Source organism: Lygodium microphyllum, chromosome 11 (assembly GCF_053477565.2).
Source record: "Lygodium microphyllum isolate KBCC chromosome 11, Lygodium_microphyllum_v1.1.10, whole genome shotgun sequence".
Lineage (NCBI taxonomy): Eukaryota > Viridiplantae > Streptophyta > Polypodiopsida > Schizaeales > Lygodiaceae > Lygodium > Lygodium microphyllum.
The window spans coordinates 93,233,827-93,258,899 of record NC_141145.1 but is presented as its reverse complement, the minus strand read 5'-3'; positions in this window follow the sequence as shown (position 1 = coordinate 93,258,899).

Genomic DNA, 25,073 nt, shown 5'->3' with positions numbered 1-25,073 from the left:
CTGAGCCACGAACTAGAGTAGATAAGGATAGCTGTCATCTAGCTATTATTCATGGGCGGTGTATCAACCGCATCTACAACTGACAAGTCGGTGACATAAATGCACAACGATCACCCTGGCATATCACGAGTGGAGCTCGATATCTCAACAAACCCTAAACAGGATAATAAAGGGGTGCAAGTCCTTAACCGTAATGTAGAAGCTGGTCCTCTAAAAGTTGTTGATGGCAAAGCTGACCCTCAAAACGAGCTGCCAAAGAAGAAGGCAAAAGCCAAAAAGGAGGCAAGAAAGACAGTTCAAAGGCCAAAGGAGAGAATGGTCCTGCGGGAGAAGAGAACCATTGCTAATTATCATGAGTTTGATTTAGCAAGTTCACTTTGTGACGTAAAGCCTAATGTGAACCTCCTGTAATTGATCAATTTATCTCCAAGAGTGCATATAGAATTTAAAAATATTCTTTGCACTGGGTATATCATTGAGCCCTTGGCAATAGCTTGTGTGGGAGAGGATCAGTTTGAGCATATTGAAAAGCATTGCCCAAGGGTAGCAGCACATGTTGATGGAATATTAGTGGGTCATGCTATTGTAAACATGGGATCCTCCATCAACATCATGAGTTTGGAATTGATGGAAAGGCTAGGATTCAAATTTGAAAGGATGCCTCCACAATTCTTTGAATGACTAATGATAGTTTAAGACAACCTGAAGGTTGCATTACCAAAGTCCATGTGACTATTGCGAGTGTGGAATGCACTGTAGACTTTAGGGTTATTCGGTTTGTAGGACAGCCAAGCTATCAAGTATTGTTAGGAAGGCCATGGATCTTGCAATCCAACTATCAAGTGGATATACATGCTCTTCATTTGATTTTGGACAGAGATGCTAGTTGTGTGGTAGTAGATGCATATCCTGAGTCCCCTCAAAGTGCGAGAGCTCCTTTAGCCTCTTCATTTGATTTTGGACAGAGATGCCAGTTGTGTGGTAGTAGATGCATATCCTGAGTCTCCTCAAAGTGCGAGAGCTCCTTTAGCCTCATCAAAATTAGATGCATTAGAGGAACCATCTGACAATGAGACTTCATCAAACAAGTGATATCATGTGACTCTAAATGAGCCAATTGAAGCTCAAGATAGAATAAGAGACACGGATGTGATTGAGCTAGATCTCAAAATGTTGAATGATTTATGACCTATTAAATTAGGGGCTATGCACTCAGTCTAGAAGAGAGGAGGGACTATGTGTCCCTGATCCAAGAATTTCGTGACATCTTTGCTTAGAGTTATGATGAGATGAGGGTTATTCCTCCTAGTTTGGCTATGCATACTATTTGAAGGAAGGTAGCCGTCCTGTATGACAAAAAGTGAGGCATATGCCTTTTGAGCTAAGGGGGAATGGACTATTTCAGGAGTTACAAAAATTGTGTAAGGCTGGCTTGATATTTCCTATACAACACACGAAGTGGTGTTCGCCAATGGTTATCAAGAAAAAGAAGAATAATCAAATCCAGCTTTGCATATATTTTAGGGAGCTCAATAAATAGACGGTTAAAGATTACTATCCATTGCCATTCATTGATTAGATTCTAGATCAGTTAGTGGGTAGGGATGTCTATTCATTTATGGACTGCTTTGCTGGATATGACCAAATGGTTATTGCCAAGGAAGATAAGCTAAAAACAACATTTAAGACTTTTGGTGATATTTCCATCGAGGAACTTAAAATCTTTATTGATGATCTGGGGGCAGCCACCATAAGGAAAATAATGCTGAATATTTTAAGGGAGTGTTTTGAGCGTTGCAGGTAGTTTTGCATTGCTCTTAACCCAAGAAAGTGCGTCTTTGGAGTGCCCTATGGACTGCTATTTGCTGCGTGAGAAGCTCCCACTAGCTTGTAGGAAAATCTTCCCGAGAGGTCACGCATCCTGACAGTGTCATCACCCGAGTGCACTTAACTACCAAGTGGCTATCCACTAGGCTAGTTCTTTTTGTTGTTCTATACTATAAACATAGTCTTAATAAGGTAGTCTTGGGAGAGTCTCCCAAGTCTTTTTTCCATGAATTGGCATACAATACCTCATTAATAATAACAATTACCTTTATAATGAGAGTCAGTTTCATAATTAGAGTTACCTTTTAAAAATATGCAACATAAATCAATTTTCTTTGGAATGTATATGCACATTAAAATAAACTAAGTGATGCGGACATTACAGTTTAGCAACAACACGAGAATGCTTGGTGTTGACCCTCAGCAAAGCAGCATTACGTGTAGATTAAAATCGTTGAAAGAAATGCCTTTGCACCTCACAATGTTGATTTCTAAATGATAAAATGATTGGGCACTATGGTTCATACACAATTGCATTGCATGAAAATCATGGTATCATTACTAGATGCATTGCAATTGTATTCATGCATATGGCCTATGTTGAATATGTGAGATATCCTAAGCTATAGGTCTAGACGATTGGTTTTCTTATGGACTATTTAGTGAGGAAAATATCTATATCTCCTTGAATTTTTAAAAACAAGAGTGGATTTTGTGACATACATGCATTTTTGTTGCCGGCACATCGAGGGGCCAAACCCCAAGGTGTAGGAGAGCCGCAGTGGGGCCGCAACATTCAACCGAGGGGTGCCTCCACTATCTGTGCTTATGTGGTGTTTTACACCGGTATGTGTAGGGACTCCCTCTGAGGAGTGTGGGGAAGTCTTAATCGTTGGATTACAAACCAAAACAAATGAGAATTTTACGATAGAAGTTAGAGCAGTGTGTCCCTTAGATGCTCCTGGCTGCGAGGCTGAGAGAGGGGGCGTATTCCTTGAGTGTAGAGAGGCCCAACATAGAGAGTCAGTGTCGGGCCGATTTCAGGTCCTGACATCCCTTGTAGTTGGTTGGTAGTGGTAAGTCGACAATCACTCTAACTTTGGAAAAGTTGGTAGCAATGACATTTTTAGAGACCACATGCCCTAGGATACATCCATAATTTACCGAGAACTAGCATTTTAAGGGATTCGTATTGTCTACACTATTCAAAGGCTATGCAAAGTTTGTCTAAGTATTCCTCCCCAACTAGAATAAACACATAGATTATCAACAAATACTTCCAGCCACTTTCTAAGCATGTCTTTGAAAATGGCACACATAAGATGTTGAAAGGTAGCATGTGTATCAGTGAGTCCAAATGGCATGACTATGTTGAAAGGTAGCATGTGTATCAGTGAGTCCAAATGGCATGACTATGTAGACAAACACACCCCATTCTATTGTGAATGTCATTATATACCTATCATCTAGGTGCACTTGCACTTGGTTATAGTCAAAGAAGCCATCCAAGAAACTATAGGCTTCATTCCTTGACACTCTCTCAAGCATATACTTAGTGTACAGTAATGGATAATTTTCTCTCATTGTTGCTGCATTGACCTTTTTGTGATTCATGTACACTTGAATCTTTCCATTCTTCTTCGGGACAATTACTATGGGTGATACCTAGTGTGTGTGCTCAATCTTATAAATGAATCTAGCATTCAATAGCTTGTCTATTCCCTCCTTCATAGCCTGAGCATGCTTTGGATTCATTGCGTACGGTCTAGTGTCGCATCGAGGGTCATAGGAATGTTGTAAGTCACAATACTCAGATCAATTCCTTTCAGGTCTTCTAAGGACCAAAAGCGAATGCATCTACATACTCTCATAAGAGATTAATGAGATTACATAAGTCAAGGCTTGTCCCCTTCCCTTGCCAAGTTGACTTCCTTAACGTTAGCGGGTCCTTCAATGGGTTCGCTAACCTATCCTACTCGTTTAGCTCCTACTAACACCACTATGCGATTGCCCTTCTTATACTTAGTGAAGCATTTGGGTAAGTCATGGTTTCTTTTATCGTTTAGCTTCTAAGGGCTTTGACTATTTCTGTCTCTCTTCCTTGAGCCGCTTGCATCTTAGACAGACTAGGAGATCCCCTTTGATGTGTTTGGTCCTAGGTGGTCCGTAGGATTTTTGGATCACTCTCAGAGCTAACTTCTGACTCAGAATTGAACTCACAACCTCCACTGGAAGAAGGAGTTCCCCTTTGGTGGTTGTAACTCCGAGACTATTTCCACTCTAAGCAGTGGTGTGGCATAATCTAGCTCACTCATGATCCACTACGTTCAAGTGCTTTAGCTAGGTATAATTGCAATTTACCTTGATGACTCCTCTTTCCACCCTAAAAACATTGGCCTCTTGGGGTTTAGAGTCCGCTCTTATCTACTTAATCACTCATCCATTTGTGTCGTATTCTATGGTTTTGGCTTCTTCCTCACTTTTCTTACCATTGGAACATTAGTCTTCATACTCATCATCCAAATCCTCATACTCAGATTGTTCACCATTCCCATGGTTCCTGTTTGTAGGACTTTTCTCATCCGCAATGAAGGCCAAGTTGTACAACAAATTTAGGTCATGCACCTTAGTCCATCGCCACTCCGGATTCTCTATGAGATCCTTAAGAGATTTAAAGTTTGCAGATGGATTACCATCCAACTCTCTCATTAGGTACTCAAGAATTCTATGGAGTTCACGTTTATTAGTTGGTACATGGTAGGTGATAGGTTGGTCAGCTGATGGAACTCCTGGCCATCATGCAAAGAGGTACAGATGATGTAGCATCATTATTGGGTAACTCAAATCTTGTGACTCCGTTGGGTTTACTAGTTGCTTCTATAGCTTGTTGCCTATAGTCATCCTCATCGTCTAAGAATGGCAAGTCAATGCTTGCCAATACATGCATCCAATCATGCTCATTCTCAAGGAAAGGAATATACTTAGTTAAGGGTCCATGTTTTCACTTTCCTTGTGAGTCACCCTTTAGTATTGGAGAGATAGCCTCAATGTCAACTGATGAGGTTTTCCAAGTATACATCTTTACTCGGACAACTTATGTTCTATTTCCCAAAAATATCGGGCCATTATCCCAATCCTCTATCACTCAAGCATTTCTCATCCATGGCCTATTTAACCAAATATCGTAGTCCACTCCTTTCATGACTATGAAGTTAACAGAGAATTGGATTCTTTCTATCTTTAGAGGCCAATCTTTTAGCACTCTGAATGGTCTGGCTTTCATTCCATTCACTAGTGTAACATTAAACCGTATAGTTTCTACCACTGGTGGGTCTCCCCAAGCTTGCAAAACTACATGGCTAAGCACACTAACTCTTGCTCCTGTGTCCACAATTTCTTTTTGTGTGGCATCACCTAATGCAACAACAAGTAAGACTGCATGCATTTTTTAGCCCTCCCAAAATGCATTCGCTTGTAGGGATCTAGGCAATGGGTTTAGGGTTAAGCTTGGTATATGCATCTCTACATCATGGTCTAGCAAGTCGTTCACTCCATGTTCATTGAGCCTTTCTACCCATTGCTTTAACACTTGTCATAGCATAGGGTTTTTCCTAAGCAATTCTCCTAATGGCAAGGTTAGAGGGGTTGATATCAGTGTCATGAGCAAATTGCCAACCTTTTCCTATTCCTCTCGAGGCCTTTTTGCCAATGCTCTTGGGCAATTCATCTATCAGTGGCATCGAGATTCTGCTTATGTGGTGCTACATGGGGTGTTGATGTGCCTCTTAATCTCAAGTGCGTAGGAGAGACTAGTGGACTCACACTAGAGAGTTCATTAACCTCATCCTCCAAGATAAGCTCTACATCCTACAAGTGCAGTTGAGCTTCTTTCACCCACTCTTTGACTTTGTCCACAACTTCTAATTGGTGTTTTGGATCGAGGTATTCTCAAACCTTGGCACTTCCATTTTTCACTATCTTAGGAGCAAATGTTTCTGCCTCCGTATTCATAACATGTTTCCCTTTGGTCAGTGTGGTGGCACTATCAATTTTGAGTGTTATCTCAGTGCCCGCCCTCTTCCGCCTCCTTCTCTGACTCTTTTTTCCATCAAATGTTACATCTAAGTTGCTAGGTCTAGGTAATGAGATACCAGCTTACTTTGTCTGAGGATGGGTCATGATGTTTAGTGGAATTGGTGTGGTTTCATCATCAAGTGTTTCAACACTGAAGATCCAAGTGATATTGATGGCAAATTTTTGTATTGGTGGAGGGTTTTTGTTTAGGGCAATTAGCATACAAAATGTGTAACTCTGCACGCTAGTCATCTCAAGTCCGCTTTGTCCTTGTTTGCTTGCTCCTTTTCAGGGCAACAAGATGAAATGTGCCATGGATGTCCACAAGTCCAACATGCTAATGGCTCTTGGTTTGGGTCCCCTTCTAGACCTCTACCTCTTCCCTTGCCTAAAGCCATAATCGGCACTAATATAAAGTCCATCAATATAGGATTACCCTCCTCGTTATAGGAGACATAGGGATTCACATACACTTCGTCCTCCAGTGGCTCCTCTACAAAGTGTATCTGACTGGCTAAAGACCAAGCCACTTTTAACCAGGTTGGCAAGCCAACTCCTAAAAGATGTTGCACTAAACAGGTGATTTTTGCTACTAATTATACTAATTCAGTTTAGCCTTCCATAATATTTACGACGTTTGTTTGTAGTAGTCCAACTATAGATAGCTAAACTCCAGTAAACATACTTAATCTCACACTTCGTTGCTTTTAAACTTTTAAAGTTAGGTCTTTATATTGGGCACTAAAACGCTAAACCTAGGATAACTACAGTTTCCCTCCATCTTTCAGGAGCGGCTCCTCATAAATTTCTCCTGCCATACTAGTGGTGGTTTATCCAGGAAGTTTTGATGTTTAACTTTAAGAAATTTGTTTCAAGGCACAGATCCTTTGGATCTATTTAAATATCCCCATTTAAATTCATTTTCATATTTCTCTTCTCCAACTGATTAAAATTAATTCTTTTTATTTATTTAAGTGATAGCAAACATTCAAAATAAATTTTCTAACGTACCATAAACCCATAATTTTAATTCCTTATAACGTTTCCCTTCTCTGTATTGCAATTCGTCGTTGCTTTTAGTGTTTAAATAATTAATTCATTTTGCGAGAATAACATCCTTTATTTCTTCTTCTTTACTAAATACCAATCAGGATAAAAACAGGTACTCTCTGCACTCTAACGTAAACACATACATAGTTTATTTTAAATCCCCATATTTCCCTTTAATTTATCAGTTAGTCCTAGTGGCCTTCCACTCTTAACTCTTTTGATCGCTCAAATAATATTTATAAATAAATTAAATATAGAATTTCAACTTAGATACTGAAGCTTCCCCTCATACCATCAAATAATAGAAAATCCATCTTTGTATAGAAACTGTTACTTTTCTCTTAAAAACAACTATTTTTAAATTTTTAAACATAATGAATAGTCTTTAAACATTATGAAAAAAAAATCAATAAATTTCCAAAATTACTATCTTTATGGGAAAAATATCAGAACTTATAATTTTTCAATCAAAAATTCTATAAAAATTCATTTGTAACCTTTCTAAACCTTTTTCAAGCATTTTCAACTATTTTCTATTTTTAGGAAATAGAAATAGGTCCACATAAATACAAATAACCATTCAACATAGGAAAACACATTTCAAAGCATTTTCTAAAAATAATAAACTGAAGATTTACCCATGCTATAACTTTTATTTTTGTTAAACGGTTTAGGCGCATACTTGTAAAATCCGCGGGTTGTCGTCCCGTCTTTGGAAGCCGTGTCCTCTTTCCGTCTAGCCACTATCCAGTCATTGTGCATCGCAAGCTCAACATTTCTCGTCTCCATGCAACTTTGTTGTTGGAATGAACACCATCTCCATTGTTATCCAAAGTATGAGCTCAATGATAATCCCAGGAATTAGTAACATCCGAAGCACTTATTCCATCAAACAAGCTTTACGCCAATGCGTCTATGATTGGTAAAAGAGAATTTGCAACAATTTCTTGGCAGGCTGTAGGAACAACATGATGCTCGTTTTGGATAGGGATTTCTCCAAATTGGGAATCGCTTGAAGATGGGAAAGCACCTTGGCTAGTCTGCAGGTCAAAGGGTTTTGCGACTTTTTCACCTCTTTCTGCATGGGGCGGAGGGGAGCACAATTTTGTGTCATCTTTGTGACTCAGTCAGAGAGGGCCTTCACCAAGGTCTTCTTGCCCTTTTTCTTCTCCTTTGTTATTGGACTGGAGGCATGGATGATGGGTCATGATTCGCGAATCACAATCCATGCCTTGCTGCTTCATGCAGATTTGACTATCGAGAGAGATGGCAGTTTGTAGGATAGATGCCTCACATCAGACTCTCTCTCTCTCTCTCTCCCTCCCTACCTGCTTGGTCATCCGGTTTAATGAACCATCGCGCTGATTAGACCTTTTCAAATCAAACCGTTCGCTTGATCACTTCAGTTGACCAATTTGCAAACCTTGTCTCTCTCTATTAGCCCTTCTCTCGGAGATCGTGATCTTCTATTCTGCGTCAAAAACCAAGCCAATTCGTTGAGGAAAGGGCGTTGTGAATCAAAATGTTGTTCTCTGTGGAGACGCACGACCTTCTTCACAATCTCACGAAGGATCCCAGGTTCCATAACTAACCTGAGTAACCTCTCTCTCTCTCTGTCTTTCCCTCTCGCCTGTGCTTCGACTTTTCTAGTCTTGCTACTCCCGCACCGAGGCTTGCTTGAAGGTGTTGTTTGGGTGAAAGAATGGCTCTAGGAACAAGCATGCCATCTCCAAGAAGCAGCTCCACATCTCGGCCATACCTTGCAGCTTTCTCTATGATGGAGGAGGTGATCTTGGTGGGCTCTCCGAGATGTCGCGGGGGGGAACGAGATAGTCCCAGCAGGTCCAATGGTAGCCATTAAGGCAAGGGGAAGTGTTGATCTCTCTCTGTTTGTCTCTAGCTCCCTTCAATCCTCCCCCATTGTCATGCTCGTCTCCTCAACAAAGGCAACGCGAGCTCTCTCTGCATGCGCCACCTGCCGAATCCCCCACCAACAGTTGCCTCCCACCCTTTCCTTTCTGCGCTCTCTAATTAAAAATTCTTTTTCTCTCTCTATATATTCATTGAAAATGGCCGCCATGATGTCAAGCACTTCCAATATGGCCACCTTGAGGATGTTTTGATGGAGGAAATGGAGTAGGATTGAGAAATGGATCATGGAAATCATCAAAAGGAGGAGACAGGATAGATCAAGGGGATTAAACAAGATGATGACAAGAAGAAAAATGATGAAGTCGATGGCAAGGCGTGATGATGATGATGGCGAGACGACGGCTACAGTCAGACCCCTAAATGCTACACCTTGATCCTCAAAATCTCTCTCTCTTTCTCTTCATTTCACCTTAAATGTTGCACCTTATCATTCGAATTCCCCAGCTCTCTCTCTCTTCCACGATCATTGCAAGATGGCAACCGATACGCTCCAAGATTGTGCCTCCTCCCTTATCACGAGGTTTTTTTTTTCTTCTACAACTGCCAAGCTCCCCAACATTAGACACCACCACCTTTGCATTTCCATCTCGGGAGAGTGCTTCAAATTTTGACAAGACCGCTGATATGATTTTCCTTGGACTCCTACTTATAATATATTGAACATCATCTGCATTGAGCTCCAATGTGATAACGGATTTTGTGACATCTTTCAAACGTAGAAGTAAACATGTAAAAGCACCTTCATCCTTGAAACCAAACTCTACACCGTACTGTGTCATTGCATAACGAAGTTTTAGTCCCTTTAACACTCTTTCATAATCCTCCTCTATATATCTTGAATTTGAAATCTTAAACAGTTATTGAAGGCTTGTGTACATCGATTTAATTGATCACAAAACACATAGTATAATATTCCAATGTGATCGCACAATTGCCCATTGAAGGAATATTCTAGCTTATCAGTCAAAAGCCATTCTGATTCATTCAAAAATCGTCTCATGATTAACTAGTTTTGACATGTACACACTTGGAAAACTAAAAATTGTGTATAGAACACAAGATCTCCATGTAGCCTCGCAATTATTGTTCTGTCTTCAGTTGTAGCAATAACATCTGATGGAGTTAGTGTTATGCTGGACAATAGAATGTCAAAGCCAACAAATACTCCGATTGTGATATTGAACTCCATTGTTCCCAATTCTATTGTATATGTTGAAAACCACTGTGGATCCAAACCCAAACAGTGTCAAGTTCCAGCAACCTTCTTGCTAAATTGACTTTTTTTCAGTCTCAATAAATAGACAATAATCACAATCATGATGCTATTATGTTCTTCATAAGGAATTTAATCCTTAGGAGGTAAGAGGTAGCCTAACTGGTGAAATCCCTTAAATTAATACTAAGATATCCTATCAACCCGTCAAGACCTTGCCAAGTCTAAAATTCCCCCGAAAACTCCTAATTTATAACAAGATCTTATCTCCTCTAAGTGATAATAATCCCTACAAGAAAATTTTAACTAGTCATAGCTGAGATTCACTAAGTAAACCTATCAGATTTTGTCTAAAACTCCAACTTCCTCTCATACATGAACTTCCTTGTACCAACATCTCCTGGCTAGACTGCAAGGACACAACCTCCAAAGACAACAACTACGAACACCGCATCTGCATTAAATTAATGTAAGAAGATGGTAGTAGTATATCAGATGTATACAATGTTGTTGAAAATTTTTGCAATATGTGACATGTTTTTAGGTGTTATCAGTATCAGAGCATCACTCAATGGATGGGTCATTATGAGTCCAGGTGGCCTAGAGATTCCCGTAGGGTTGATGTCAATCCTAGGGGAAGCTGGCCTTGAGTCATTGGGCATTGGTAGAGCTAATGGAGATCCTCTTACAAAGTTGGGTTACCTATTCCCTAGATAGTAGGGTTGAGTATAGGATTGTGGGTATGGGAGCCTTCTTGGCAACCAACAATGCATTGCATCATGTCCAAATATGCCACAATTAGCACAAGGCCATGATCTAGGGTCAGGACATTCAATTGGAAGATAGTTCCCACTACAATGCACACACTGTATGTGGGGTCACACTGGCCTTCTCAATACTCTTGTAGCTTGGACAACTCTAACTTCAAGTGAGCTATCTCTTGATTTTGGTCGATGTTTTTTCCCTTGTCTTGTGTGTTATGGCTTGATCGGTCACTAAGGATTGTGGTTCTCTCAATGTTCCTAGAGGTGATGTTCTCTTGTGGTGTGACTCTTGAGCCTCTATCTCTCAGCAAGTCATCCACATGTATTGCTTCTTCAAAGACCTTGGATAACACGTCCGTTTGCAAGTTTGAGTTAGTACCTAAGGACTTATAGAGTTCTTCATTTCGGATTCCATTGATAAACACGGTGGAGACTGCTCTCTCATTGGGTTGCTCCTCTGCACTAGAATCCTCTTGTAGAGACTTCTCACATGAGTGACATAGTCTCAGATTTTCTCCTTGTCTTTTTGCTGACATTCATCAACTTGACAATGAGGTTGTTTGAGTATCTTGCTTTGGAAAATCTCTTAATGAAAAGATCCTTTAGGATATTGAAGTTGTTGCTTTCAACGTTGTCTAGGCTAGTAAATCAAGTTCATCCCTTGTCTTCTAGGCAGACTCCAAAAGATTTTGCACGCTGAGCGCAGTCCATGAGGCGATTTACCTCACACACCTACTCAAACTACTCAACGAAGCTGTAAGGGTTGTTACTTGCTTGATACTTCTCAAGTTGCTTTGCAACCACAGGTATTGTGGTCTAGCTTCTAGCATTTGGGGTGATCCCTAGTTCAGCTAACAATGAAGTTGCCAGCCTGCTCCACTTTGCTCTCTGCAGCAATGTTATCTAATAGTCACTTCATCAGAAGCTCATCAATGCACGATCAGCCTGAAATGCTCTCTACCTATCAGCATTTCCTCCTACTCTATTTCTACATGTGATGGCTAGGACTTATTTGACCTCGTTGAGTTCTACTTCATGGTTGGTGTAACGTGCCGTCCGATTGGCGGTATGCTCTTAGTATCCCATCAAGAGATGTCATAGGAAGCGCCGTCTGGGATTTTGATAAAACCCTCGAAGTTTAATATCTAGGCTCGCTCGAGTCTACCTTGTAGATGAAGTTCATGCCGCTCCCACGAGGATCGACCTAAGTTTTTATTATCAAATCTATTACTAGTGGCTAATTAATATTAGTAGATTCTAAAGTGATGTGAGTCAATCTTTCTAGTTTCTAATGGTCCATCAAGTGCAAGTTTTATTCCTTCTTAAGAAAGCTCTCGGCTTATTGAGACCATCCAGTCATAGGTCTGGTCCCTTCGGGGGCCCATCCTCTCGTTTCCCTTGAGAGAATAGTTTTATTTATTTATTTACCTACCACTTTAGGTTCAACATATAAAATTAGCTTCCTTGAATTATCTCTTGATACAAATTTGTTACATGCCTTTAATTTACAACACAAAAATAGAGTAAAGCAATTCCTTATTAATAGTTCCTTTCAAAAAAATGACTTTTACAATGTTTTCTATTCGAAGTATTATTCTCTCCAAGTTCTATTCCCCAACTAGTATTGGAACTTCCAAAACACACTCTAGAAATTGAAGGGTAGTTAGCAGTTTGTAAGAGCCTAAGGAGTTTATGACCAGAGCTCCCTGGTATCCTCACCTCCTCCTATTGACTAGAGTTCCCTCTATGACAAGACCTTTTGCATCATGATTGGTCTACTCTCACTAATGCGAAACAAAACAAGAAAAACCCCTTGTAGTAGGTTTTATTCACACTGGCCTTGGGGAGGTCTAGTGTCATCAAGAACATGACCTCAGTCGCGGTGTTCTGTGTTCACCAGAATACTGCCTTAGTCATCTCGGTGATCTATACTGTCATCCTTCTTTTAGCCTAATGATTTTAGGAAAGATCGGTACCTAGCTTACAATCACTTAAAAGCTTGCTTAAGGATTGCTATGACTTGTACTTGCCAAGAAGAAGCACAAGAGCTATACCATCAACATTATGGCCTTCCGATTGCACTAGTAGCCCATAACCTTTCGAGTCTGTTTGCCCCTCTAAACAGGCCAAAAACCCTTGCAAAGCAGTATGAAAGCGGTTTTTTCAAAGTGCACATTTAATAAATGACATGAAATGAAATGTAAATGAAAAAGAACATGCAAATTCTTGCCCGATAGGAGGAGGGGGCCTTTTTGGTTTTGCATCCCATTTTTGGATGGATTTGTGCCTCTTCAATACACCTCGATCGAGAGAGAGAGAGAGAGAGAAAGAGATGGAAGCCTAATCTACATGCCAACAGCAAGATTTTGATCGTAAGCATGTGAAATATTATCGAGGAAAGATAATTTTGATTTCTTAGTCTTTCTCTCTCCTCTCTCCTCTCTCCTCTCTCCTCTCTCCTCTCTCCTCTCTCCTCTTGTGTTGGCCATTCATATGCTTGATTCTATGAGAGAAGGGAATAGGATTTGATCAAAGATGATGATGGAGCGATGGTGATGGAGCGCAAAGGATCATAGATCGGGCTATGTAAGAGCATCAGCGACCTTCCAAACTTGAAATACGAGTCTTAAAAAGTGTATTTTTATGCATACGTGATCGTTCTACTTGTTTTATGATAGATTTTGGTTTGGAATTTTTGTGGTGTTTATGGGGTTCGTGTGGAATAAAAAATGAAATTAATTCTTAGTACACATGATCAATCCAAATCAAAAAATAAAAAATATCATATTTTATGCATAAATAAATAAATAATAGAAAAAGTGAAAAAAAATAAGGTTTTTACATTCAATAAGTAATAAAAAATAAGATTTGTGTGTGTGTATGTGTGGCATGGCTAGAGCATGAGGGATAAGTCACCTCAATTGAGCCTTGTGTTTGTGTTAAAGTGGAGTCTTTATCGCTTTTATAAAGAAAAACACATAAAAAAATGCTTCCTACACCTATCAATGCATGCATAACCTAAGCGGTAGGGAGAGGGAGGGGTTTTGAGGGTGACTAATTGCTAATAAGATTCTATCTTCTGATCTTTTGCCGATGCATGGCATATAGGATGTTAATGGTTTAAGTTTAAGAGGGTTTATGTGAGGTGCCTCCTCCAACAAACCCAAAGGAGTCCTCTAGTAGTCGACTGAAATTCATATCCATGGATATCACCATCCCGTCTCCCCATGGGAAACCTTGGACTTAGTTGAGCATGGGAATCTCAATTCTACTTCACACAGGGGAAGTGTAGACAAGTCACCCCTAACAGTAATCTAATGCCTACCTAAGAAAGACTACTTTGTAATCAATCAAAGGCAGGAGTGAGGTTAACACCACACTTAGCTCAAAGAGAGTGAGAGATGAGAGTGTAACTCAATTCCCCTATCCATAAGGTAAATCTCAGCTCGGGCCCCCTGAAATGGTGTTAAACCTAGTAACTAATCCTACCGATATTGAGAGGGTCACGATTTAATCAACTCTATCTAATGTTGGAAAGTTATTCGAAAGTTGCCCGACTTATCAAGTCCACCCAGCCACATGCGTCCAATCATCAAGATCGAAGCCTCCCACTTTCCTCGATGGGTTTTCTTTGTTTTTTAATTAGCAAACCCTACTACCACACTATTTAGACTTATAAAATCAGTTTTCTTTTATTACTCTATTAAACTGGGTTCATTAAACATGATCTTTAGTACATAACAAACAATTCAAAAATCAGATACTTTATTTCACCATCACTCCACAGAGTGATACAAAACCGTCTTTCCACCACAAAAAGACACTGTCCAGCCTAGGACGAGACCTTCCAATTCCTTGGGATTGGGTTGTATATGATTGCACTCCATCTGTGGTCAATAGGGAATTTACTAGCTCAGAGTCCCTCTCAGCTTTCCTGAGTCTCTAGAGCCGTCCTGCATAATAGGGCCACTTACCACTCGGCCCTTTGTCCTCTCAGGTGCTCGAGTGATCAAAAACCAAAAAGACCTACCTCCCTCGGGATCGTAGAATCCCCACTTGCATGTGAGTTTTTTCACACTCTGCAGAGTGTAAGGGAGCATTGGGTTGGGGACCCCAATGTCCGAAACCACCACAATCCACAACTTGTCCACGGCTATGCAAACCCAGAATCATAAGAGTCATAACTCATCATTCACAAATCCAAAAGCAGTCATAGCCATAAGACATTTTAACACAGTTGTCAATGTGATGCATAGAATCTATCCCCTTCATCAATTTCCATGTTCCTTCCTAAAAAGCATTTGATAATACTAACATGCTTTTACAAGTCTAAGTAAGTTCTAACTAATCGTGATCCTTTTCTTATGTACTAACCTGATTATCTCCATTTTGCCATCAATCGTGATTATGGGTTATAGTCACAACCTCGATTTGTTGTGGGATGGCTAGTTCTTCAGTTTGAATGTGTTCGGGGGTTAGCTTCTACTTGTGCTTCAACATCATGTTGAGTTCCCTCAGCAGCAACGGTAACTACTTCCTCGTGTTGGGGAGATCTTTGAGCGTGACCTCACTCAATATCTCGACGTCTCTTAGGTGCCATGGAAGAAGCTTGATGGGTTCGGGCAGCGCTTCCACATAAGAGTGGAGAGAGAGAGAGAGAGAGAGAGGTTTGACTGATTGCAACAGAGCTTTATCGCGTCAATTAGTAGGAGAGAGACTTCTGCATGGATCATTGTTGTATCTGTGTGTGTTTCTAACATGACGCTCTACCCTTGTTTATATAGTAATCAGGGCAGGCAAAAAGAGGACGTTTGCTTTTTAGCATTTTTTATGACATCATCAATGATAAATAGGGAAACACTTTCTTTTATCGTTTTTTGATAACATCATCGATGACGTTAGGGAGGGGCTCCATTTTTGTAGTGCGAATATAAAAATTGATGAACATGTGAGCAAGGACACACTATGCGCCATGTGGCCATTACTCCAAGGCACACGACCAAGGCAGCGCGACCAAGGCATAGACCTTGGCATCTTGACCTTGGCATACCTAGCAACAGGCTACGAAGGCTTTGTTGGCGTCGTTGGCTACGCATGAGAAGCTCCTACTAGCTTTTAGGAAAATCTTCTCGAGAGGTCACCCATCCTAACAGTGTCGTCACCCGAATACACTTAACTACCAAGTGACTATCCACTAGGCTAGTTCTTTTTGTTGTTCTATACTATAAACATAGTCTTAATAAGGTAGTCTTGGGAGGGTCTCCCAAGTTTGTCTTCCATGAACTGGCATGCAATACCTCATTAATAATAATAATTACCTTTATAATGAGAGTCAGTTTCATAATTAGAGTTACTTTTTTAAAATGTGCAACATAAATCAAATTTCTTTGGAATGTATATGCACATTAAAATAAACTAAGTAATGGGGACATTACAGTTTAGCAGCACGAGAATGCTTGGTGTTGACCGTCAGCAAAGGAGCATTACATGCAGATTAAAGTCGTTGAAAGAAATGTCTTTGCACCTGACAATGTTGATTTCTAAATGATAAAATGATTAAGCGCTATGGTTCATACACAATTGCATTGCAAGCAATTCATGGTATCATTATTAGATGCATTGCAATTGTGTTCATGCATATGACCTATGTTGAGTATGTGAGATATTCTAAGCTATAGGTCTAGACGATCGGTTTCCTCAGGGACTATTTAGTGAGGAAAATATCTATTTCTCCTTGAATGTTTAAAAACAAGAGTGGATTTTGTGATGTACATGCTATTTTTGTTAGCGGCACATCGAGGAGCCAATCCTAAGGTGTAGGAGAGCCACAATGGGGCCGCGACATTTAGCCGAGGGGTGCCTCCTCTGTCTATGCTTACATGGTGTTTTACACCGGTATGTGTAGGGACTCCCTTTGAGAAGCGTGGGGAAGGCTTAGTAGTTGGATTACAATCAAAAACAAATGTGATATTTACGATAGAAGTTAGGGCAGTGTGTCCCTTAGATGCTCCTGGCCGCGAGACTGAGAGAGAGAACGAGTTCTTTGAGTGAAGAGAGGCCCAGCATAGAGAGTCAGTGTCGGGCCAATTTCAAGTCCCGACATCCCTTGTAGTTGGTTGGTAGTGGTAAGTCAACAATCACTCTAACTTTGGAAAAGTTGGTAGCAATGCCATTTTTAGAGACCACCTACCCTAGGATACATCCATGCTTTACCGAGAACTAGCATTTTAAGGGATTCAGTGAAAGATCGTATTGTCTACACTATTCAAAGACTATGCAAAGTTTGCCTAAGTGCTCCTCCCCAACTAGAATAAACACATAGATCATCAACAAATACTTCTAGCCACTCTCTAAGCATGTCTTTGAAAATGGCACACATAATATGTTGAAAGGTAGCATGTGTATCAGTGAGTCCAAATGGCATGACTATGTAGGCACCTGTGAAAGATACTAGTACTATGGAAGATGTGGCACTGGATGGAATAATGTCATGACAAGATGCACCTCTAGCAATTGGGGTGGGAGTTGGAGCAAGGGACCTCTCAAGTGTGCCTTTGGTAGATCTTGAGAGGTGTTGCAGGCACAATGGCATGTCTTCCTGTGGGGGAAGAGAAGTAATGGTCGCTAGGCTTTTAAGTCTTAATGATGTTGAGAAGCAGAAGAACCATGAATGGATGATGGACTACGGTCATTGCAAGAATATAGTGGAATAAAAAGGTTGACTGCAAGATATTTTGAAGCTCATAGAGTTGGAGGGGATGAAAAGTGGGCATCTGCAAATCAAGTTGGTATGGGAGTTAGGGATTATGACATGTCTAAAAGATTCAGGTCATGTGAGGCTGATACACACCATGACAAAAAACAAGGAAGTGCCGATACTTCGGGGTATTGGCTTGTGCCATGGTCTCACTATGATGAGTAAACCGGAAGTAAAGGTGGTTTGAGACCTTTGAATCCTACCCTTTCAATTACACCACCATAGTTGAAGTCCTTCAGTACAAAATCAGCAAAAAATGACTGAGTTTTAACTGCTTCAAAATGGTCACGTGAGGAAGATGATAGTAATCTAGACAGGAAAAAAGGTCAAGGTCTGAGTTATTATTCTTCTAAGAGTGAGGATACATTGGGTGGTGCAAAGGCTAGTAGTAGGTAGGAATTGGTTTTGAAAGTTTTGAAGCAGTTAATGGTATTACTATTGATGAGGAAAGAAGGCGGAAGCTTAGCACCTAGAGGTAGTAGTCATGGAGTATCGTGACTCACTCAAGGAGCATGGCATTGTGAAGAGATTAAACGGAAAGTTTACACTCACATAGATGCGGACTTGAGCATGAGTATGGTACCTTTGAGGGACTTGGAGATGGTACAAGGATAAAAAGACACTCCTATTGCTCTACTAAAAGGATATCTTTAGAAAGAAAAGATAGCCGTGATGATAAGAAAGATTCATTCTCCTCAAAAAAGTGGATGAACAATCTAAGTCACAAGAAGAGCCCCTCTTGTATACCAGGGAATGGTCAAGTAGAGATAGAGAAGGGATAAGGACATGAAAAAGGACGAGTGGGACAGGGAGCAAGATAGCCATCAAGAATGGAATGGTTATAAGGGTTGAGCTCACATTGAAAGAGAGAGAGACAGGGAGAAAACCAGTAGGGATAGAGACAGATGAGGTCATGAAATGACAAGTGAGATGAAGCAGTAAATGACATTGCAACTATTCCTATTTAATATTTGATCTTAAAATAGTCTTTCTTAGTTAAAGTTAAAGCAGCATGCCAAGAGCTTGTAAAAAAGAATCATAAGTCTTTTTAAACTTTAATGCCAAAAAGATTAAAGGTTTTTAGTAAAGCAAGTCATGTGGGAAAACTATTCGAGGGAGAACTAAGAAGAAGGGGCCCTCTTTCTTAGATGTTTGTAAACATACTTGTATGAAGAGAGAGGAGGGTTACACTAAAGACAAGGTTAATTAAAGAAGTTAAAGACTTCTAAGTAGAGCTTTGGCACGTACGAGTTTCAAACACAGTGGAAATAATATGTTTGTGGCTTCACAAATTTTGAAACATTGAGGTATGAAGTTTGTTTCTTTGATGCTTGTTTAAGTTCTACATTATATGTGATTTGTGGTTACATGAGGCATATGTGTTGTTGGTTTGTTTGTGTTTGGAAATTTCTCTTGTCAAGTTTTGTATTTTAACAAAGTCATTTTATTTACTAGCTGATGCCAGGAGGCATATTACACGGTGGATTCCGTGCCACGGTGGATTCTGTGAGGTTTTACGGTGGATTATGTAAACTTTTATTACCGGGGCTCATACACAAAGTGGATTCTTTGTGCGAGAAGTCGATGGGGACGCCTATCCTTTTCGGGCATTTTGTTAATTTTATGTGTACATGGGTGATTCCATAGCGGGTGATTCCGCAAAATACATATTTAATTAATAAACGTTTATGAGTTTAGAGTGCGCACTCGTGATAAATTAAGGTTAGAATTGATTTCTAACCAATTAATTTATTTATGTAGCTGAAGACTGCTAGGTATTCACTTTTGTCGGTTTAATTGTATTATTTTACTAACGATTGTGAATGCTTCAGTTGATGTGTAGAGATAGCAGCGGTGGCAATGGAAAGCATTGGAGGATAGCGTGTATTCAAATTTATCGTCAATATTTTGATGGGCGTGTGTCTTAGGCATGGCGCCTATATTTTGTCGCGCCTATTTATCAAGGCCTTTGATATTTATTTATTATTTTTGTATGTGCATGGGCGCACGATTTAGATATTTGTATTTGGACATTGTATTTGGATATGCTTGACTTCTTGGGCGCCCATTAGCTTTATTTCTATTTGGCACAAAAGCAAACTCAAAAGCTAAAGCGTGCTATTTTGTAATTTGGCTATTATTTGAGCTTGAAGATTATTAATACATAAAATACTTGCTTTGTGGAGGGTTCACACAAGGCATGGGGCGAGATTGCACCCAATTGGTCTCTTGTTCATGTCATGCAAGCTTTCTACATTGATTTGTGTGCAAAAAGTAGAATTCTTTTGTTCTTGGGGACCTTCTGACGCTCTTTACGCACGCTTACGGCATCCGATCTGTGCACCAGTGGTATCAGAACGAAGCTGAGATTGAGAGCTTCCAATCGCTTACCATCTTATACGAAGGCAGAGCTCCTGGAACAATCGAGCTCTACAGTCATTTTCATCGCGAATGGTCGATACAGGTGTATTCCTGGTGGTCAAGAACCCCTATCTGCATCCTCTGATCGCGAAGGACTGGCCTGAGGAGGCGGAGGACCACTTGCACATCTCCTTCTACAAGTCATTTTGAACAGTAAGCTCTTCTTCCATATCCAAAAGTTGAAAAGCTTTAAAATAAAGCTTAGTAAGCTTAATAGTAAGCTTTAAAAAGCTTACTTAAACGAATTCAACGAATCAGTAACACGGCATCTCAATGTCAACAACGGCGGCGTGAAAAACGCCCCCTCAAAAATCCAACGGCGACGCAGACAGACTTAAGTCTTTTAAAGCTTAAGTCAATTAAACTTCAAAGAAGCTTAATCACCTAAATCTACCAATTTTTCCAACTCTACTAAGCAATCTCCAACTTCTGCAAGTCACAGAGGTTCAAAACAGACTTATCCAACTATTCCCATAAAGGCTGTTCACACGCAGAAGCACAGAATCACTGAATTGCTCTCTGGAAGACCCTGTTCCTATTTGCAGACTTACTGAACCAGTTTCAGCAAACGCAGAGACAACGAATACCGCAATTGCAAAAGAGGAAGGCTATAAAAGCCAAACAAAATTTATAAGCCTTGTATACCCGACTTTGAGCTACGCTCATCCTGCTAATCAAATTTCGAGAGTGTGAGGTCTTTTGAAATTTTATAGGATGGTGGAACAAAACATGGATGATTTTATGGCTGAAGGTGATTTACCCGAACCAACGATGGAACAAAAGTTAGATTTGATTATGATGCAGATTGATGAAGAACGAAGAGCCCGACAAGCTTTGCAAGCTCAATGACCAATTTGCAACGATCTACTGCTGACAAAGATGGACTGCAACCCGAAAATCGTATACGACGTACCATCGATGCGACGCTTGAAACTCAATCCATTTGCAAAGAAATAAAGATAAGTAAAAGAAACTTCAAATTTCGTACTTTCAACGGATCTCGAGATGGAAAGACTGTACTTGCATTTATCAGTCAGTTTGATGATTACTTTCATGAAGAGACATATGTTGAGAAAGACAAAATTAAATGTGTCACTAATCATTTAGTTGATTGATCATCTCTATGGTGGACTGTGGTTCGCAAGAGCATTGATTGTCCCACTGCCTGGGAGAGTTTCCAAAAGAAGTTTTTGCAGAATTTCCTTCCTCCCCAGTTCCATGAAAAAGCCATAAAGCAATGGGATCTTCTACAGCAAAGAGATTGTGAACCTATTTTCCAGTATACTGAACGTTTTTGGAATGCCCTACTGCAATTGCACATGCTCAAAGATGTACCTGAATCGACTCACAAATGCAAGTTTATGTTTGGCTTACTTGGACATTACTATGCTGAAGTCAATATGTTCAAGCCAACAACCCTTGAAGATGCAATTTTCTTGGCTCATGACACTGAAGACAAGATTCGAGGAAGAGACAAGCGTCCACAACAATTTCAAACTAATGGTAACTATGGTTCCAAGCAATTCAATTCAAATTTTAGAAGATTCAATCAAAGTCATTTTCTTCCATCTTCATTCCGTAAGTCTTGGTCACGACCACTTGCTTTGCCACCAAATACCAATCCAAACCCTAAGCCATCCTCACAACCAAATCCTAATATTCCTAGACTTCCTGCCATTACCAACAATGTATTTAAAGCCAAACCAATAGTTTGTTACAAATGCCATCAACCTAGACATCTAGTAGCCAATTGTCAATCGAAAAAGCCACGTGTCCATATCAATTATCTTGGCGCAATGGAAGATGAAGAACGTGAGGAAATGCCTGACTTTACAGAAGATGATGATGACATTGGTACTACTTCGGATACTTTGCCAGATATGCCAACTCCACATTCTTTGTTGACAATGAAATGTTTTGTGCATGGTAAAGAAAATATTATTTTACATGATGATGGTAGCACACATGACTTTATTTCTGCAAAGTTAGTGAAAGAATTAAAATTACAAACTGTTTCTACACATTATCGCATTAAAGCACCATTCCTAAGCACTAGATATAATGGAACACAAGAAGTGCATAATTTAGAAATTAAAATTGGAGAATATACTGAACGAAGGAATTTCCTAGTTGTACCTTTGCAGTCTAGTGATATTATCTTAGGTATACCTTGGCGTCATCAGTATAATCCTGACATAGATTATTCCACGCATTCAATAAAAATTTATTTTCAAGGAAAACAAATCACATTGCATGGTATGCACGCTTCTAATAATTTTCCACTACTTACTCATACTCAAGCTAAACGTGCATTACGTAAAAGTAGCAAATCTTATTTAATATGGGTAAATGAACTTCAAGCTAAAGAAAAACATATGCATCATCCCAGGCATACACAATTTCTTACTCAATTTAAAGATTGTTTTGCTGATGATTTACCACCTGGACTACCACCTTCACGTCCTGAAGATCATAAAATAGATTTAATTCATGGTACACAACCACCATGTAAAGCACCATATAGGCATAACCAAATTGAACAGAAAGAAATTCAAAATCAAATAGAGAAATTGCTTAACAGAGGATTAATTAGACCTAGTAGTTCTCCATTTGGTGCACCTGTTTTATTAGTGAAGAAAAATAATAATACTTATCGTATGTGCATTGATTATCATGCCCTAAATAAAATTACTGTTAAGAATAGATATCCGATTCCTAAGGTAGATGATCTTATGGATAAACTACAAGGATCTGCCATATTCAGTAAGATAGATCTTAAATCCGGTTATCATCAAGTAAGATTGGATAAATCTGATATATTCAAAACTGCATTTAGAACACAATTTGGACACTATGAATTTCTAGTGATGCCTTTTGGTTTAACTAATGCACCAGCTACATTTAGTCGAATGATGAATCACATATTTCTGAAATATCAACATTATGTTATAGTATTCTTTGATGATATATTGGCATTCAGTAAAAATGAGAATGAGCATTATGACCTTCTGTCTTTAGTTTTCAAGTTGTTAAAAGATAATCAATTGTATGCTAATCCAGAAAAGAGTGAATTCTTTCAAACAGAAATTGAATATCTAGGACATATTGTTTCATTAGAAGGTATTAAGGTTGACCCTAAAAAGATAGAAGCAATTTTAAATTGGCACATACCCAAAAATGTGAATGAGTTACGTTCTTTTCTAGGTCTTGCTAGCTTCTACAGAAAGTTTGTGCGAAATTTCTCATTACTTGCATTATCTTTGACTAAACTTTTAAAGAAGGGTATTGTTTATAACTGGTCTGATAATCAAAAAAAATATTTTGATTTATTGAAATATGCATTAACCCATGCTCCTGTATTACAACTACCTGATTTCAATAGACCATTCTTTTTAGTAGTTACTGACACTAGTGGATCTGGAATAGGAGTCGTACTTATGCAAGATAATCATCCCATAGCCTATTCTAGTTGTAAACTGAAACCATCTGAACTTAAATATTCTACATATGATAAAGAATTGCTAGCTGTAGTACAAGCCTTACGTCAATGGAAACATTACTTAATGGGTTCTGAATTTATGATTAAAACTGACCAATAAAGCATTAGACATCTCCTTAGCCAACCCCAAATATCTGACCGGCATATTAAATGGGCAGCTTTCATTCAAAGTTTTCATCCCCTTATACAATATCAACCAGGAAAAGAGAATGTTGTAGCCGATACTTTAAGTAGAAGACCAACAATTCATAATATTTCTGTGATATCATTTGATTCCATTATCCCTATGAAAGTTACTTATCATCAGGAAATTACTTTTCAAGCTTATTGGAATAAATTAGTTGCAAATAATTGGATTCCTATTGATTCACTGTCTTACAATAATGGATTCATGTTTTATGAAAAGAGATTATGTGTGACAATTCCATTTAGATCTTTTGTTTTGAATGAGATTCATTGTCCTCCATATCAAGGTCATAGAGGTATTATATTTACTTTGCGTACATTGACTGAAGATTTTTATTGGCCACATATGGACACTGATGTATCTAACTTTGTATCTGAATGTTTAGTTTGTCAACGAGTTAAAAGACACCATGGTAAACAGTACGGTTTACTAATGCCATTATCTATTCCATCACGACCATGGGAACATATTTCAATGGATTTTATCACTGGTTTACCTAACACTAAAGCTAACCATGATATGATTTGGACTGTTGTCGACAGGTTTAGAAAACAAGCATATTTTATTCCATGCAAGAAAACTTTAACTGCATCTCAAGCAGCTCAATTGTTTTTTAAAACTATGTTTATTAATCATGGTTTACCAAAAGTTATTATTTTTTATCGTGATTCTAGATTCTGTAATAATTTTTGGATTACTTTGTTTGCTAACTTAGGAACAAAGATTGATTTTTCATCTGCATTTCATCCTGAAACTAACGGTCAAACAGAAGCTACTAACACTACTATTTTAGATCTTTTACATGCTTACACTATTTCAAAACCACACACATGGGATACATATCTACATTTACTTCAGTTTGCATATAACAATACACCGCATACAACTACAAAGAAAGCACCATTTGAAGTTATTTATGGTTATAGATTACCTACACCTGTTGCATCATTATCAAATAAAATTCAGATTGCTGATGATATTGCTAACATGCACGCTACTATTTTTTATGAAGTCAAAGATATGATTGTCAAAGCCCAGCAATCATATACAAAACAAGCAAATAAGAAAAGACAGGCCATGAATTTTAAAATTGATGATTATGTTTGGTTATGAATAGAAAAACGTAGATTACAAAGTGTAGATAAACACCTAGTAGTGAAATTAGCACCTAGATTCTATGGACCATTCAAGATCATACACAAAATCAATGACAATGCATTTAAACTGGAACTACCACAACATTGGAAAATTCACAACACCTTTCATATTAGTTTAGTACGACCCTTTAGAGGCCAATTACCTGTACACCCTGTCTATGAAAACCTAGCTTTGCTAGATGAAGAGACTAA